This window comes from Mastomys coucha, chromosome X (genome assembly GCF_008632895.1).
Source record: "Mastomys coucha isolate ucsf_1 chromosome X, UCSF_Mcou_1, whole genome shotgun sequence".
Taxonomy (NCBI): Eukaryota; Metazoa; Chordata; class Mammalia; order Rodentia; family Muridae; genus Mastomys; species Mastomys coucha.
Window position 1 is genome coordinate 114,852,193 of NC_045030.1, and position 16,045 is coordinate 114,868,237.

General features: G+C 34.8%; 1 protein-coding gene across 2 annotated transcripts in view; it reads right to left on the reverse strand.

The window, feature by feature from the left end:
• Window positions 1-16,045, reverse strand: part of Cpxcr1 (CPX chromosome region candidate 1) — a 119,835-nt gene that overhangs the window by 12,665 nt on the left and 91,125 nt on the right. Inside the window, exon 1 of one of the 2 annotated variants that reach the window (XM_031376060.1) lies at window positions 4,221-4,317. The exons of the other annotated variant lie outside the window; for it this stretch is intronic. The gene's annotated coding sequence lies outside the window, so the exon portion shown is untranslated. Of the gene's footprint in view, window positions 1-4,220; window positions 4,318-16,045 lie in introns of those variants that run through there. 2 annotated transcript variants of the gene reach the window in all.

The window sequence follows — 16,045 nt, forward strand, 5'->3', positions numbered from 1 at the left end:
ACCATCCCACCCCTTCCTGCTTACTGGCCCTGGCATTCCCCTACACTGGGGCATAGAACCTTCACAGGTCTAAGGGCCTCTCCTCCCATTGATGACCAACTTGGTCATCCTCTGCTATATGGATGCTGCTGGAGCCATGAGTCCCATCATGTGTACTCTTTGGTTGGTGGGTTAGTCCCTGGGAGCTCTGAGGGTACTAGTTAGTTCATATTGTTTTTCCTCAAAAACAATCTCTTAAATTTCATATTGAAAATCAAATCACCCAGGAAAGCCAAAACAACCCTAAACAATAAAACAAAATACCTGGCGGTGGTGGCGCACGCCTTTAATCCCAGCACTTGGGAGGCAGAGGCAGGCAGATTTCTGAGTTCGAGGCCAGCCTGGTCTACATAGTGAGTACCAGGACAGCTGGGGCTAAACAGAGAAACCCTGTCTCGAAAAAAAATAAATAAATAAAGCACTACTTGAAGTACCACCATTCAAGATTTTAATTTATGTTATAAAACTAAAGAAACACAAACAGCATGGTACTGGCATAAGAATGGACACAATGATCAATGGAATATAATTAAGGTCCTGGCTATAAGTTCATACACCCACAGACACCCGATTTGTGACACTGATCTGGCTATAAGTTCATACACCCACAGACACCCGATTTGTGACACTGATCTATAGTGTAGATCCTAAAATCCATACTTGAGAAAAGACACCATCTTTAACAAATGATACTGGGAAAACTGGATAGTTGCATGTTTTGAATAATGAAATGATCTTTCAAAAATGAAAGGATAATTTCTTATCATCCTCCAAACAAATCAATTCCTAATGGATCAAAAGTCTCAGAGTTAGACTTGAAATATTTACTTTAAACTTCTAGAATAAATAGGGAGTACACTTCAGGAAATAAATCATTATCTGTTACCCAGTGCCCAGTATTAGCCCTGAAAACATGCATAGAAGTAACATTTTATGAATGAGTAGGTCATATTTAGATGCATATAACAACAGTTAATAAAAGAAGAGGCTATGAATTTGCAAGGGCCCAATAATGGGTATATGGGAGGGTGTGGAGTAAGAAAATGGGATGGAGAAAAGATGTAATTATATTACAATCTCAAAAGTAAATATTAGCTATACTCAGCTGTTACAAAGAATTGTAAATTAAAACTACACGGAAATTTTAACTTTTTCCAGTCATAAAGACAAGTGTTAAGAAAGGAGGTAATAGGGGGTATTTCAGAGGGGAAACCAGGAAAGGGGAGAACATTTGAAATGTAAATCAAGAAAATATCTAATTAACAAAAAGAAATTAAGAAAAATGTAGACAATGATGTCGAGATCAAGAAATGTTCAAGACACTCTAGGTGGGGAACTAATTGCTGTAGTCACTGTGACTATAAATAGATGTACCAATTTCTCAGAAAAATATAGATATACCATATGAAACAAATAAATTACTTCTGGATATATACTCAGAGGAATGTATTTCATATTACTAAGTGACATGGTCATCCATGTTCACAGTGGCTCTACTTCCATTATCTAAGGCATGATAAAAACTTAGATACCCATCAATTGATAAGTGGATAATTAAAATGTAATACTGATAACAAATGACTTTTTGGATGAGGGAAAGTCATTCTTTTTTTTAATTTTTTTAATGGAAAGCACAGATTTCTCTCATATAACACATACTGACCACAGTTTTCTCTCACTCAACTCCTCCTACCTCTTCTCTTGCCCAGATCTACTCCCCTCCCACTTCCATCCAGAAAGTAGGTCTCTAAGAGAGAACAACTAAATACAAGAAAACAAGATAAAATATGTCAAGGAAAAAAAAACCCTTATACAGAGACTAGCCTTGGCAACCCATTATTTTCTCTAAGACTGCCTCCTTAAGGTCAACTATATTCTAGTGGATAGCCTCACATAAAGAAGTATATATTATGCCTCACACAAAGAAGTAGTTGAGCAGCACAAATTAAAGTCAATAGATTATTAAATTTTAAAAAGGAAACGGACATAAATAAAAACAATGATGTGTGAAAAAATACTAAGGACATGTGTTGAAGAAATGGTATTTTCAATAAACAATATTTGGAAAATTGGATGATCAAATGCAGAGTAATTAACTAGGCATCCTGTCTCCCTTGCTAGAAAAATGAAATCAGAGCTATCAAGATTGCTTAATGGGCAACAATACTTGACACCAAGCCTGATTCTTTGAGTTTCACTCCCAAAGATCATGTATGGTGGACGAAAAGTATTAACTCTGGCAATTTGACATAACTTCTACATGCATGCCATAATATGTGTAGTCACCCTAATACTCAAAATAAATAAAAAAAACATTAAAACATTTTAAAATGAACTCAAAATAAATTCACTACATAAATTCAAGTAAGACTAGAGCCCAAAAGTACTTGAAATAAAAAACAGAAAAAGTTATTTCTATAGGTATGAACATTTTGGGCAATGCTACAAATGAACAGAAAATATAAGCAAGCAGAAGAAAAGGGGATTAGAATAAACTAAACATTTTATCAAAAAAAAATAATTAAAATGAAGAAGCCACTGAAAACACAGAGGAAAATATTTATAATTTATGCATATAACAAGGGGTAATATCTAAAATTTATGGGAAATAACTTTGGGGCAAATTTGAAAACAAAACAGCTGAAGAAAATACCAAGTATTAAATAGATATTTTTGACAAAATGGCATACCTGCAAAATATATGAAAAACTGCTCAAAATTAATAATCTTTAAAGAAATTCAGGCAAACACTACAAGATAAGAGTTCATCACTGTTCTCAAAAATAGGTATAATCAAAAATACTAAATCTAACAAATGCTATATAGGATGGTAGAAAAGAAAAACCTTTAATAATTCTGCTGGAAATGCACATTCCTGAAATGAAATGTAATATACAGGTTCCTCAAAAAAATGAGAATATGACTAACTACCTTATCTCTAGCTAGACAGCTGACAATAAAATTAGGATGCAAAAGAAATGTGCATACTCTCCTATTAATTGTAACATGTCAGAAAATCTGAATGATGGAAATTTTTGAATGCATGAAGAAAACGTGAAACATGTGGACACTTTATTAAGCTATGAAAGAATTCCTGTTATACATGATATGCATGAGTGAAGTTAATCATAGTAACAAAAATAAAATAGACAAAGTAAGACAAGCATGTCATAATCTTACTTATATATGGAGTCTAAAATTATTGATCCCATAAAAATTTTGAATAGAGGGGTAGTTTCCAGAGGCTACGAAAAATAAGGAAAGGGAAAGATGCTAAAAGTTGGTCAATGAATACTGAAATACAGTGAGATAGGCAAAAGTTTGGTTGTGTTCTATTGTATTGAGGTAACAATAACCTTCCTCATATTTCTGTTAGCTCAAAGAAATGATGTTGAGAAATTTCATCATGAATAAATAATAAATGATAAATGATACTTATTGAAACATTGCACAGTGTGATATATATATATATATATTAGTCTATTTATTTATGTAAGTTTTATAGTTTTTGAAAAAGTACCTAAATTAGATTTAGTTTAGATAAAAGATACTTCATTTTTTCTTGGAACTTTTATGAATCAATTGAATTATTCAGATTGAGAGAAGGTTGTCGTTTTTAAAAATTCTAATTAATTATTTAGTGTCTTGTAGTACACAATGCCAATATGCTCCAGGACTATATATATATTCCATATACAAGGACTAAAACATATGAACAAAAATGAAACACCTCAACTCATCTCCACAGACAGGTTTTATTCCTCATGAAAATCTCCAGTATATATCTCTTAGATCCTTTGGCTGAAACAGTAAGCTCAATTCTTAAAAACAAGTACATATATAAGCAAGAAAGTTCCCTTCATTATACTTCAGTCCCTTTACATAAAGGAACTTAAATATGATAGTTCAAAATTTAACTTTATTTTACGTTAATATTATTTTAAAAGATTAATGACAAACTCAAGTATTACCTCTACTTGATTTCTGGTCATAGGGTCAAATATGAACATATTTAGCTCCTTATTTAGAGCAATGAATCTTAGACTAACACTTCTGTGGAAAAAAAAGTTAGACAAATCTTCTGCAACTAATTACAAATAGTTTCTTATATACTGAAAATATAATGATATCTATATTAAGAAACACTCATTTTGTTTCTCAAGTTTTCTCTTTCAACTCACTGTATCTCTCCATTCTAATTAGTAGGAGTCCTTTTCTACAAGATGGGCTCTGGACACCTGGACTCCTCTCCTGATATTCATCCCTTTACATTGACACTTGTACCTTTTGAAAATTCCACTGCTTGCATCACAATGAGACTACATGTGTGAAACCTAGCAACAAAAGTGAAGCCTCTGCAGAGTGTTATAATTTAAAATGATAGCCTGAAATCTTTAGATGTTAATTAATAATTTAAGCTTAAACATCCTGTGACCTTATCACTTTTACCCCCCCCCAAAAAATTTTAATTTTCCCTAAGATTGGAAAAATGTGAAACAAACTTAGTATACAATATAAGATGACTAGAAATGTTTAAATTCCTTATAATAATACTTTCGGAGTATAAGCCAAATATGATCACGCATGTTTTTACCATGGTAATATGAGCCATATCTATATGAACTTATACTATTCAAGTATTTAATGGGTATAGAAAATCTACAATGGAAACCATCATGAAGCCACATAGCAAAGCTAGTTCTGCCTAGAAGCTCCAGCATATCCTGAAAAGTCAAACAGAAAGTGATTGAGGGATCTAATATTGACTTCTGGGCTCTATATATGCACAACACACACACACAAACATAGAAACATATGAAGAGATATATATTACGTTTTTCATCTGTTTTCTTACAGTGAGTTTGTTGTATCCTACCTTTCTCCTCATTCACTTTCACAACTATCACATTACCTAAATATAGCATAATGATGATGGGGATATGGAATTTTCCCCTGTCAACTTCTTTGCTTGTCATATTTGTCATATTTGGAGAACTCCAGAATTTAGTTAAAAGGAATAAATATATCCAATTGCTTTCTAGTGGTAAGCAATCTTTTGGCTACTGTGATTTTCTTCCCAAAATTCCAAATTAAAAATATAGATATACTGTTATTACAGTAAAAACACAGGAAATCACTATAGCTTTTCTTTTTGTTGAATATAGAATTTTTTCCTCATGTGATATATTGTGATTATGGTTTCCCTTTCCTCTACACTTCTAAGTTCCTCCATAGCTTGCATCCTATCCAGAACTACTCCCCTTCTGACTCTTACTAGAAAACAAATATGTTTTTAAGGAATTACAACAAAACATAACAAAATAAAATATAATATGATAAAAGTAAAGAAACTAACACATAAGAATTGGACAAAACAAAGGAAAAAGCTCAAGAGAAGGAACAAACATCAGAGTCCCACTCATTCAGACACTCAACAATCCCATAAACACTAAACTCAAAGCCATAATGTATATGAAAAGGACCTTGCTGGGACTCATGTAGCCTCTATGCCTGCTGCCTCAGGCTCTTTGAGTTCATATGTGAAAAGTGGCATAGTTTCCTTATTGTTTACCATTAAAATATCATGACAGTGGCTTACTCTGACCTGGTAAGCAGCAAGCATTTTGGTTACGTGCCTAGTGTGTCAATAACAAGTGTAGGGTCTGAGTCTGCGACAAGACTTTACAATGAATGGAAACTACCCATAATGTTTAATAATGTTTATGTTTTATTTTATTTCCTTAAATATTTAATGTTGCATATTATTTTAGCTTCATTATCTCTCTATGATAAAACATCTGGGCCAAAAGCAACTTAGAGGAGTCAGATTTATTTGGCTTATACTTCCAGGCCACAGCTCACCATTGAAGGAAGTTAGGCCATTGAACTCAAAGCAGGAACATGGCAGCAGGAACTATGGATGAACACTGCTCAGTGGCTCACACTTTTGCTGGCTCACTAGCTCACTCATAGCTAGATTTCTTATACAGCCCAAGACCATCTGCCTAGGGATGGTATTTCTCAGTGTGCTGGGCCCTCCTACATGAATTAATAATCAATATATTTTCCCTTAAACTAACCCTATCTAGACAGTTCTTTAATATAGGGTTTCCTGTCAGATGACTCTAGATTATGTCAAGTTGAAAACTATAGGTAACTAGGGCAAACAGAAGATACTGTACATTTTTTTTTAATTGGCTTACTTTAGCTTCATCCTCCCTCAATTTCAAGGAAGATTACAATGGATATTAATGTCTATATGCACTGAATGTCAAACAGATATGTTATATGTTAAACACAACTAAATTTTAAAGAGACAATAAGACAATAGAATACACTTAGATAAAAATTAAGATTATTCTATGATCCACAAAATAATTTTATAAAGGTAGAATTAGATGTATGGGTCTATGCAGAAGTGCCACAACTTGATTTCTATGCATTGAAAGTTAATAGAGAGAAAGGTATCAGCCCAGTATTATGTGGATTGATGGCTTGGTAGTCAATTTTAGTTGTGAAAAATATTACTTCTTTGGATTCTGAATGAAGCCTGTAAAAGCTTAAGAATAGCATGTCTAGACTTAGATATGTTTACAGATGAAAAGCACATAAAACACGGCACCATTTTTGAGGTCACTCTTTTCACTGAAAATACTTGCTTTTCGTGTTGCAATGAAGAATCAGAGTGTAAGCCATAAAAAAATCACAAACTAAAATTGACAAGAGAAAGCTAGAGAGAAGTAAAATTTGAAAGGGAGATGGTGCTCCTATTGTGATGCCTTCTTTAAGAAACAACAGTCATGTTCTGTTTTTTCCTACATGCCACATAATGACTTTCAAGTTAAATATTACATCGCACTTTGATATTTCCAATCTACATTTCTTAATTTCTTCTTATCTCTATGTTGTATCAGCAAGTTTCTTTTTGATGGGCATAAGAGTAGGAAGTATTTTTCAGGGAGTCAAAGTAGTATCTTGGAAAATACATTCAATAGAGTTATCATCTATGTACAATTAAAGCTAACAATACTATCTAAATTCTGTTCAGAGAGTCTTAAAATTTATGAAGTCTATGAATCATAAATCATTTTAGTTAACCAGATATGTAGAAAATTCACAGACATTCTTATTGATCAAAGTATGTATTGACTTTTATGTGTCCTCCTGAGAAATTTTATAAGTCTTGTGCTAATTTTGTATAATATATCGTTTGTTAGTGAGTAAATAGAATTTGTTATCCATTCTACCTATCAACTTCAGTCAGATGAAAGTATTGCAAATATTTCATAATATTTAATACATTGCCTTTGCAGTTGGTCAAGTATTTCCTTTCATATGATGACCCTTGTAAATTATATATAATATCACTTAGCTTCTTGTTCATTTGTTTTGGAGACCCATTTAAATGTCTTGAAATATTTTCCTATATTTTATTTTATTAATAGCAGTCTGATAATTTCATTTACTGCACTGAAATCTTAAATCTATCATAAATCCATCATTATAATTTATGAGATATATGAATCAGCCTTAATTCTGCATTTGGTCATTGTTATGCCCAGAGTCCTCGGGAAAACCCAAAGGGGCCCAAGGATTACAAAGTTAACTGTAATTTACAAAAGAGCCTTTTATTCGAGTCCAGACTCAGATCACATGCTTTGCACTCACGAAGAGCAAGTGCTCCCATGTAATGAATGAGCTCGGGAAAAACATGGGTTTATATACAAAATTGGGAATTCTTAGGATGCTTCAGAGTGAGGGGAGTGAAATGCTAAAACTATTTGTTAGGGCGGAACTGAAGCTGGCGGGGATTAATGGGTTTCTGTTTTGGGGTTATCTGGAATTAATTTTATGGCTGACCATAACTGTCTGTGACCTCTGATTACCCTTTTCTATGATTTAAACGGTGGGTTCTAATCATCTTTGGGTTTGTTATTTCTTTAAGGTCCCAAGGACAGGCACCTGGAGAGTTCAGCCTCTTATCAGAGAGTGCTGGTCAGCCCTGACTACACCTAGACTGGGAGGATGTTTCTCATTAGCACTTGGCTCCATGAGATGTCTTCATTAGGGGGAGTTTATGTGTAGTACCATTCTAACACTAGCCTGGGTTCTCCCCAACCCTCCTGGGAGAGGCGGAGGGGTGGGAAAAGGGAACCCTGAGCTAGCTGTGGCATGGAGACCAGCTTCCTGCATATTGTTCTTGCCTCCTGCAGGAGGGAAAATGGGAAGAAGCTTCTGCAGGGACAAACTGTCTATACACAACACTGGAGTTTCTTAGGTAAGGTTTTAACCACAGAAAGCTAACATTAATATTTCGGGGGTCACTACAGTCATTAAATTCCCATCATTTTATTTTATTTTTTTATAGAAGCAACCTCCTCCTTCTCCAATATATGGTTTCACTGAATTCTTGTTGAATTTCAGTTGACCATATGCATATGCTACTTTTTAACTTTTTAATCTGTTGCATTGGTCTGTTCCTCTACTTTTATGCCAACATGGTACTGTTTTAATTATTATAGCTATGTTCTTTTCCATTATGGCAATTAACTAAACCTCTCAAATTGTAAGCAAAATCCAATTAAATGCTTTCCTTGGGAGGAAGAAAGGAGGGCGAGTGGAAAAAAGGTGGACAGGATCAGGTATGGGAGGAGACAAAGATGATAGACAGAGGGTCGGGAAATTGAACAGTGGTGTGTAGCAGTGGGGGATGAGGAACTGGAGGTAGTCTCCAGAAAGTTCCAGGAAAACAAGAGGCTTCCAGGACCCAACAGGGATGACATCAGCTGAAATACCCAACAAAGGGGAAGAAGATCCTGTAACGATCATATCCAGAGGTAGGTTGAGGGATGGGGCCACCCACTCATCTCCAAGTTTTTAATCCAGAATTGCTCCTGTGTAAAGGAAATACGGGGACAAAATGTGAGGCAGAGACTGAAGGAAAGGCCATCCAGAACCTGCCCCACTTGAAGATCCATCCCAGATAAGACAGACACCATACCCAGACCTTATTGTAGATGCCAAGAAGTTCTTGCTGACAGGAGCCTGATATAGCTCTCTCCTGAGAGGCTCTACCAGAACCTGACAAATACTGATGCAGATGTTTGCAACCAACCATTGGACTGAGCACAGAGTCTCCAAAGGAGGAGTTAGAGAAAGGCCTGAAGGAGTTGAAGTGGTTTGCAACCCCATAGGAAAAACAACAATATCAACCAACCAGACCCCCTCACTCACCACCAGAGCTCCCATGGACTAAATCACCAACCAAAGAATTCACATGTAGGAATCCATTGCTCCAGCTACATATACAGCAAAGGATGCCTGGCATCTATGGGAGGAGAGGCCCTTGGTCCTCTGAAAGCTCAATGCCCCAGCATAGGGGAATGCTAGTGTGGTGAAGGGGTATGGGTGAGTGGGTGGGAGAGTACCCTCAGAAGGTGAAGGATGGGTGGGATAAGGGGTTTGCAGAGGGAAAACCAGGAAATGGGATACCAGTTGAAATGTAAAAAATAAAATATCCAATAAAAATTTAAATGAGGAAAAAAAAAAGACTTGATATGGTCATGGTGTCTCTTCACATCAAACAAACACTAAGACAGAGGAAGGCTATAGGCTTAAGGTTATTATTGTTGTTTCCATCTCTGCATTTAATATCTATGGGATGTTGGTCTCAGAAAATGACCTTACATTTGTTAATTTCTTCCTCCCCTAATTTTTTGTCTAAAACTTACAATAATAATTTATCTTGTATAAGTCTAGTGGTTTTAACTAGTTGAGCCATCTGGGCCCAGAAATTTTCTTAAGGGCAATCTTTTACTTTTAGTTTTCACCGACTTACTTGTTTCTGTCTTGGTATATTTACAGAAGATAATTTTTCACTTTTTTCATACTACTAAATTTGTTGCCACAGCTTTTTAAAATAATTTTGCTAATGAGCTTTCATAGTATTTCTGTGCTGTAAATTTATTTGAGCTCTCACTCTCCACTTCTTAGTATAGGTAAAGATTTCAGTATTTTTATGATGGACTTGTTTATTGTTACATCAATCATTTATGTTGTTCTCTTTGGCTGCATGTAATTTGCTTCTGCTGTGAACTTTATAATTTCTCCACAACCATTAATTGTACATTTAGTTTATTCATTTCCTATTAATTATTTCATATAAAATTTATCATGCGTACGCAATGCATACTTACCACTAACTCCCTCCATATCAACATGTTCTCCTAGCATCATTGTATAGCCCCAGTCTTACCACAAACCTTTCACAGTCATATATATTCATTTCTATTTTGTGATCCTAGATGATCTGTTCGGGCCTGGCAGACTCAGAAGTAGAATACAACTAAAGAGCATGATTCTTCAGAATATATAAATAGCTAATAGTTCAAAGGTAAAGGATAGCACTCAAGATCTCTTTTTTTTTTTTTCATCAGTGATCATTGGCAGAGCTGGTCTTGTGTGGGCCCAGTAGTGCAGATAAACACAATTTTGATTTTATATTTGCAATCATTTCTCATCTAGAGGATGGCATTTTGTGACCCTTCACCATGTTTCCTGGTTCTTATATACTACCTTACTCTCTGTCCAGCAATGTTCCCTGAGCAATAGAACAAGTGGCATGAATTTTTTTTTTTGTTAAGGTTGAACACTTAGCTGTCGCTTATTCTCAGTATTTTTGATAGCCATCAGTCTAAATTACATACAAGTAATTGTAAGGAACAGCTTCACTCATTGAGGTAGAGAATAGCTTTAGTTTTTATATAGGCCTGTGCACAAGTGTGTGTGGCATTTTTCTTTTTTGATTAATGATTGGTATGGGAAGGCTAATCTCACTGTAGATGGTACTACCCCTGGTCCTTGATAGGAAAGTGGGCTTATCAAGCCATGAGTAAGCAAGCCAATAGGCAATATCACCATGGTTTCTGCTTTAGTTCCTGCCTCCAGTTTCCTGCTCTGGCTTTCCTCAGTGATAAAATATGATCTCAAACTTAAACTTTACAATAAAGCTTTTATTCTCCAAACTTCTTTTGGTCATGACATTTTATCACAGCAATTGATATCCTATCTCTAACAGAATTTAGTGCCAATATCTAGGAATACTCTTGAACATATTTGGAGGAGGATTGTGGAAGGAGTTGAAACTTTGTGTTAGAAAAGTTGTTGAGAGCTCTAAGCTTTATGAGTTACTACGGAAACTTTCTGAGAGCAATGCAAATTCTGGAGGGCTTATTTGTGAATATTTAGAGGGAGATAAAGAATATATGTTGGCTGTTTCAGTGAATTAGGAATATGTGTTTCTAGTCAGCTACATTTGAAGAACCAGACATGATTCATAAGAGACCAGTAGCACTGACGTGAAAACTTGACTTACTGAGACAGGTGATATTAGATGTAGATAGTGAAAATAAGTAAGATAATAAGAAGAAACCATACCAACTAAGGATCCTAAGTCTGAGGGTATTTCCTCAGGGTGTGGACACAGAAACTGGGGTCAAGACGCTGCATTTCAGGATGACAGCTGAACTTTGTAGCATGTAAGAATTATTGAGATGGCACTATTTTTAAAAGCATGAAGGGGCCATGGAGAGCAGCTGATGCTTGTCACTGTGAAGTTGGGCTAAAGTCCCTGCAAAGAGTCTTAGAGAATTAATTTATAAAAGTGTAGCATTCAGTGTAGGATAAGCCACAGGACTGATGTAGTAATAGAGAGAAATTGAGGCTTGGCATCAAGTAGCAATATCAAAGTCTGGGAAGAGAGCTCAGGACAAGCTATTGCTGAAAGACTAGCCCATTTTCATGATGCCAGTACCACAGTACAACTGTCAAGGACAGTATCAGCTGAGAGGCAGAGCAGGCTTAAACCTAGAAAACATACTGCATAAGCTGTGGATGACAAAACAAGAGGCATGAAGCTGACAAGGCTTTGGGAGATCTCAGGAACAATAGTGGATCCCATGACTCAAAAGCCAAAATGTTTTACAATGTTGTTATGATTTCTATGTGATTGTTTCCTGATTCATCCCTCTTGGAATAAAAAAGCATGTAAATTATTTTCTATAATGAAATACACCACAGTTAATAATCTTTGAGTAATTTAGAAAGATATTTGATATTTTAAAGAGACTGAACGTTAAAGGCAGTTGTAAAATTTTGAATATTATATATTACATATTAATGTTAATATGAGATCTTGGGAATAAATGAGAAAGGAATTGTTATGGTTTAGTAGGAATGTATTGGTATGTCACAATGACAAGGAATCAATAGTCCTGGTTGGTATTTTTGTCAACTGTACATAAGTTAGAGTTATCCAAGAAGAGGAATACTTATTGAGAAACATGTCTCCATAAGATTGATTTGTAGGCATGATTGTGACACCACTTTTTCTTAATTAATGCTTGATGTGGGAAGGCCCAGCCCAGTGTTATGGTGCCATCCCTGTGAAGATAGTCCTGGATTATATAAAAAAGCAGACTAAGCAAGCTCTGGTAGCCAAGGTAGTAAGCAGCACTTCTTCATGGGCTATACTTCAGTTCATGCTATTAGGTTCCTTCCCTGACTCCTTGCATGAATGACTACCACAGTAAGTTAACATAATGCCTTTCCTCCCCATGTTGCTTAAGGTAATGATGGTAATGGTGTTTCTCTTACAAAATAGAAAGTAAAATAAGACACATACTAATGATAAATAAATTTTAGAACTATTAATGATAAGCACTTGTAATACTTTCATTTCTTTGCTGTCATCAGGGCAATGAGATCAGGTCCAAAGTTGATTATGCAGAAGTGTCCATCCTTAGTGGTTTACAAACCTGATAACATCTGCCATGCTATTCAAAAGGGTAAGTATTTGTTTTACTAAATTGCTGACTCCATGGAATCCATAAAGTATAAAGAGAGAGCTAGGAAGGGCTAAGATTCTCAATACTCCTTTTCAAGATATGTCCCAAATGATTTAGCATGCCTTGACTAAGAATTCTATCCCACCAACACCTAATAGAACAGGGATCCAAAAATTCAAGAAGGACATTCTAGATCCATATAATTTTATTGTTTTCAAGTCTCAAAAAAGTACCTGTTCATCTTAAAATCCAAAATAAATTAAGCACATAGTAAAGATTCTCCAAATTCTTAAGAATATCAGCTTTGTTCAAACACATAGGTCCAAAATTGTCTCTGAGATTCCAAACGATTTTAACTGTCAATATATATATAAGAATTAACAACATGTAAGACACAATCGAGTAGTGTTAACATTCTTACCTTTAAAAGATGGCATCAAGAAACTAAAAGTGGAATCAATACAATGAATAAGTGAAAAAAGTAAGGAAAACACCAAATCCCATAGCTCCATGTTAAGTTTGACAGTCCTTAGTGGCATGATATTAACTTCTAAGGCTTATCTTATGACCTTCTTGGGTATAGCCCTGATAGCTACTCTGGTGAGCTGTATGCCTTTTTGCTTACTCAGGCAAGAATTCCAAGTTCATAGCATCTTTTAACCTGGCAGGTTCTCTATTGCAATAATATCTCTCCTCTCTCACAGCTCTCACACCAAAGGCTATTCTCAGTGACTTAGACACTAATACACTTTGCTTGCCTTCTGAGCAATTCTTTGGATTTTCATGGGAAACTGAAGAACTCATGACTCTTTCACTCTATATGACATCAAAGGTAGCATCAAGCACATGATCCCATGATCTACAGCTGCTGCACAATGTGCTTAGAACCATTTCAGGATTGCCTGAAGAAATGTTGACTGCCTTGAGGAAAGAAGGGAAAGTGATTCCCAGGGAGCTAATTCTCTTGACAGTCTGTGGGAGCAATGTGCCCCTGGGTTCTCTTTTTAAACAAGTATCTTTTAAAAGATACTGACACTTTACACCCTTGAGCCTGCCATATATTGAGTATTGAACATTTTAAGTTGTCTTGAAGATACTTTTTCTATTAATAAAAGTGAGGAAAATAATTGGATTTTTCAAAAGAGTGCTAATATTTTTAGGAAGTATATTTTCCTTGGTAGTACTTTAAGCCTGCACTTAAGTAACATTAATTTTACTACTGAATGAATGGTATGATGACTTGGATTTCCTTTTTTAGGTAAATTAGTCAGTTACCTTTAATGTTAGCATGTCACAAAATCTCTGAATATGATCATGGTACAATTTATTTTCGTGACCTTAACTCCCATTCTCAACAGAATCCTCTATTCTTTATGAACTACTATGATAATAATCCTACTCTTGTATATTTTTATCATCATTCTGGCTTTTGAGGCTCTCAACAAAATAGCACATCAATTAGCACATATGCTTTCTTCACCAGTCTTTTTCTCCAAATTTTCCAAACTTCTCTTCTAAATCAATGACCAGAGCTTCCAATTTTTACTATCAAGCATATTCACTAGAATAAACCTACTTATTGGTATCCATTCTCAGTGTTAGATATCTGCTGCTATATCAAAATGTCAGAGAAATTCAATTTAAAGTGAATAATGATTTCGTTTAGTTTACAGTTTCAAAGGTTTCAGTCTGTGATCACTTGCTTTTAGTTAGTGGTGGCCCAGTATGGCATGGTAGAAACACAACATGTGAAATCTGTTTATCACATAGTGGGAACAAGCAGAGAAACAGAGAGGAAGTTATAAGACTTGAAGCACTCTTCATGAGCCTGTAAACAATTACTTAAATTCTTTCATCTAGGCTCAAACTTCTGAAAGTCACACCAATAATGTCAAAAGTTTCAACACATGACTCATTGAGAATTTTAAGATCCAATTGTAGCATTCACTGTCTTCTTAGCAGAAAGTTATTTTTTCTTCAGTTCTGACAAAGAGCTTTTGATTAACTAAAAACACACATTCATTTTTACAGTGCCAGCACCTAATAGACTCACAGCATAAAAAAGAACATGTGTTTGGAATGTTCTCTTACATTGTGTTGTCTAAGTCTCCATTGTCTATTCATTCCAACATTAGTTACTTTAAGAGAAAAATGTCTAAGTACACTAAGAATTTTTGAGAAAAAAATAATTAAGATTTTTATGATTTTTTTAGGTATAAGTATCCTATATTAGAGACTACCTTAGTTTAATATTTTGTTGTTATGATTAAGTATTCTAACAAAAGTAACTTAAGAGGAAAAGGGATTATTTTAGCTCACTGTTTAAGATGAGGAAACAAGGCAGTATATGATTGAAGCAGAAAGAAATCCATAGCTACAAAACAGAGAATAATGAATATGTTTTGATGTTTAGCTTGCTTTCTGCATTTTGTGCAGTAAAAGGTGTTGTACTGAGGGGGATACTATTGCCCATAGATGAATCTTCTCTTGTAAATTAACATGATTAACATAATTATCCACAAGACTATGTTTATCTCTCAGGTGATTTTGCCAAGTTAACAATCAACATAAATCATCACTAAGATTGTGTGGGTTCTTCAGAGAGACAGAGCCAAAAATGATGAGCAAATTCGACATTCACACAGGAAAGAGTGAAGTAAATCCTTTTTGCACAACAAATACAAAAAATAGAGAAATATAGAGATGAATCAGTACTTAAGAGCACATACTACTGGTTCAAAAGACTCAAGTGCAGTCCTTAATACCCTTGTTGGGTGGTTCATATCATTTGAAACTTTGTATCCAACAGATGCAATCCTTTTTTTTTTCTGAACTCTGCTGGCAATTGCAAACACATTCACAGACACAAGCAGAAACATAAATTAATATAAAATACATATTGTTTAAAGTAGATGAAAATTATAGTTTAATTGAGAAAATAAAAACTATGAACCTCTGGCCAAAACACATGTAAAAAAGTATCAGTACCCTGCATTTGGTTACTATCATGTAAGTCAAGATTTGCAGATAATTACTCCTCCTTTAGTTTGCATTGACTTTCTTTATTGCCTTTTGACTTTCCCCTTTTCTATAAATTAAGTAACAATCTCAATTTTTTGATCATAACATTCTGGTTATTCTCTCTCTCTCTTTCTCTCTCT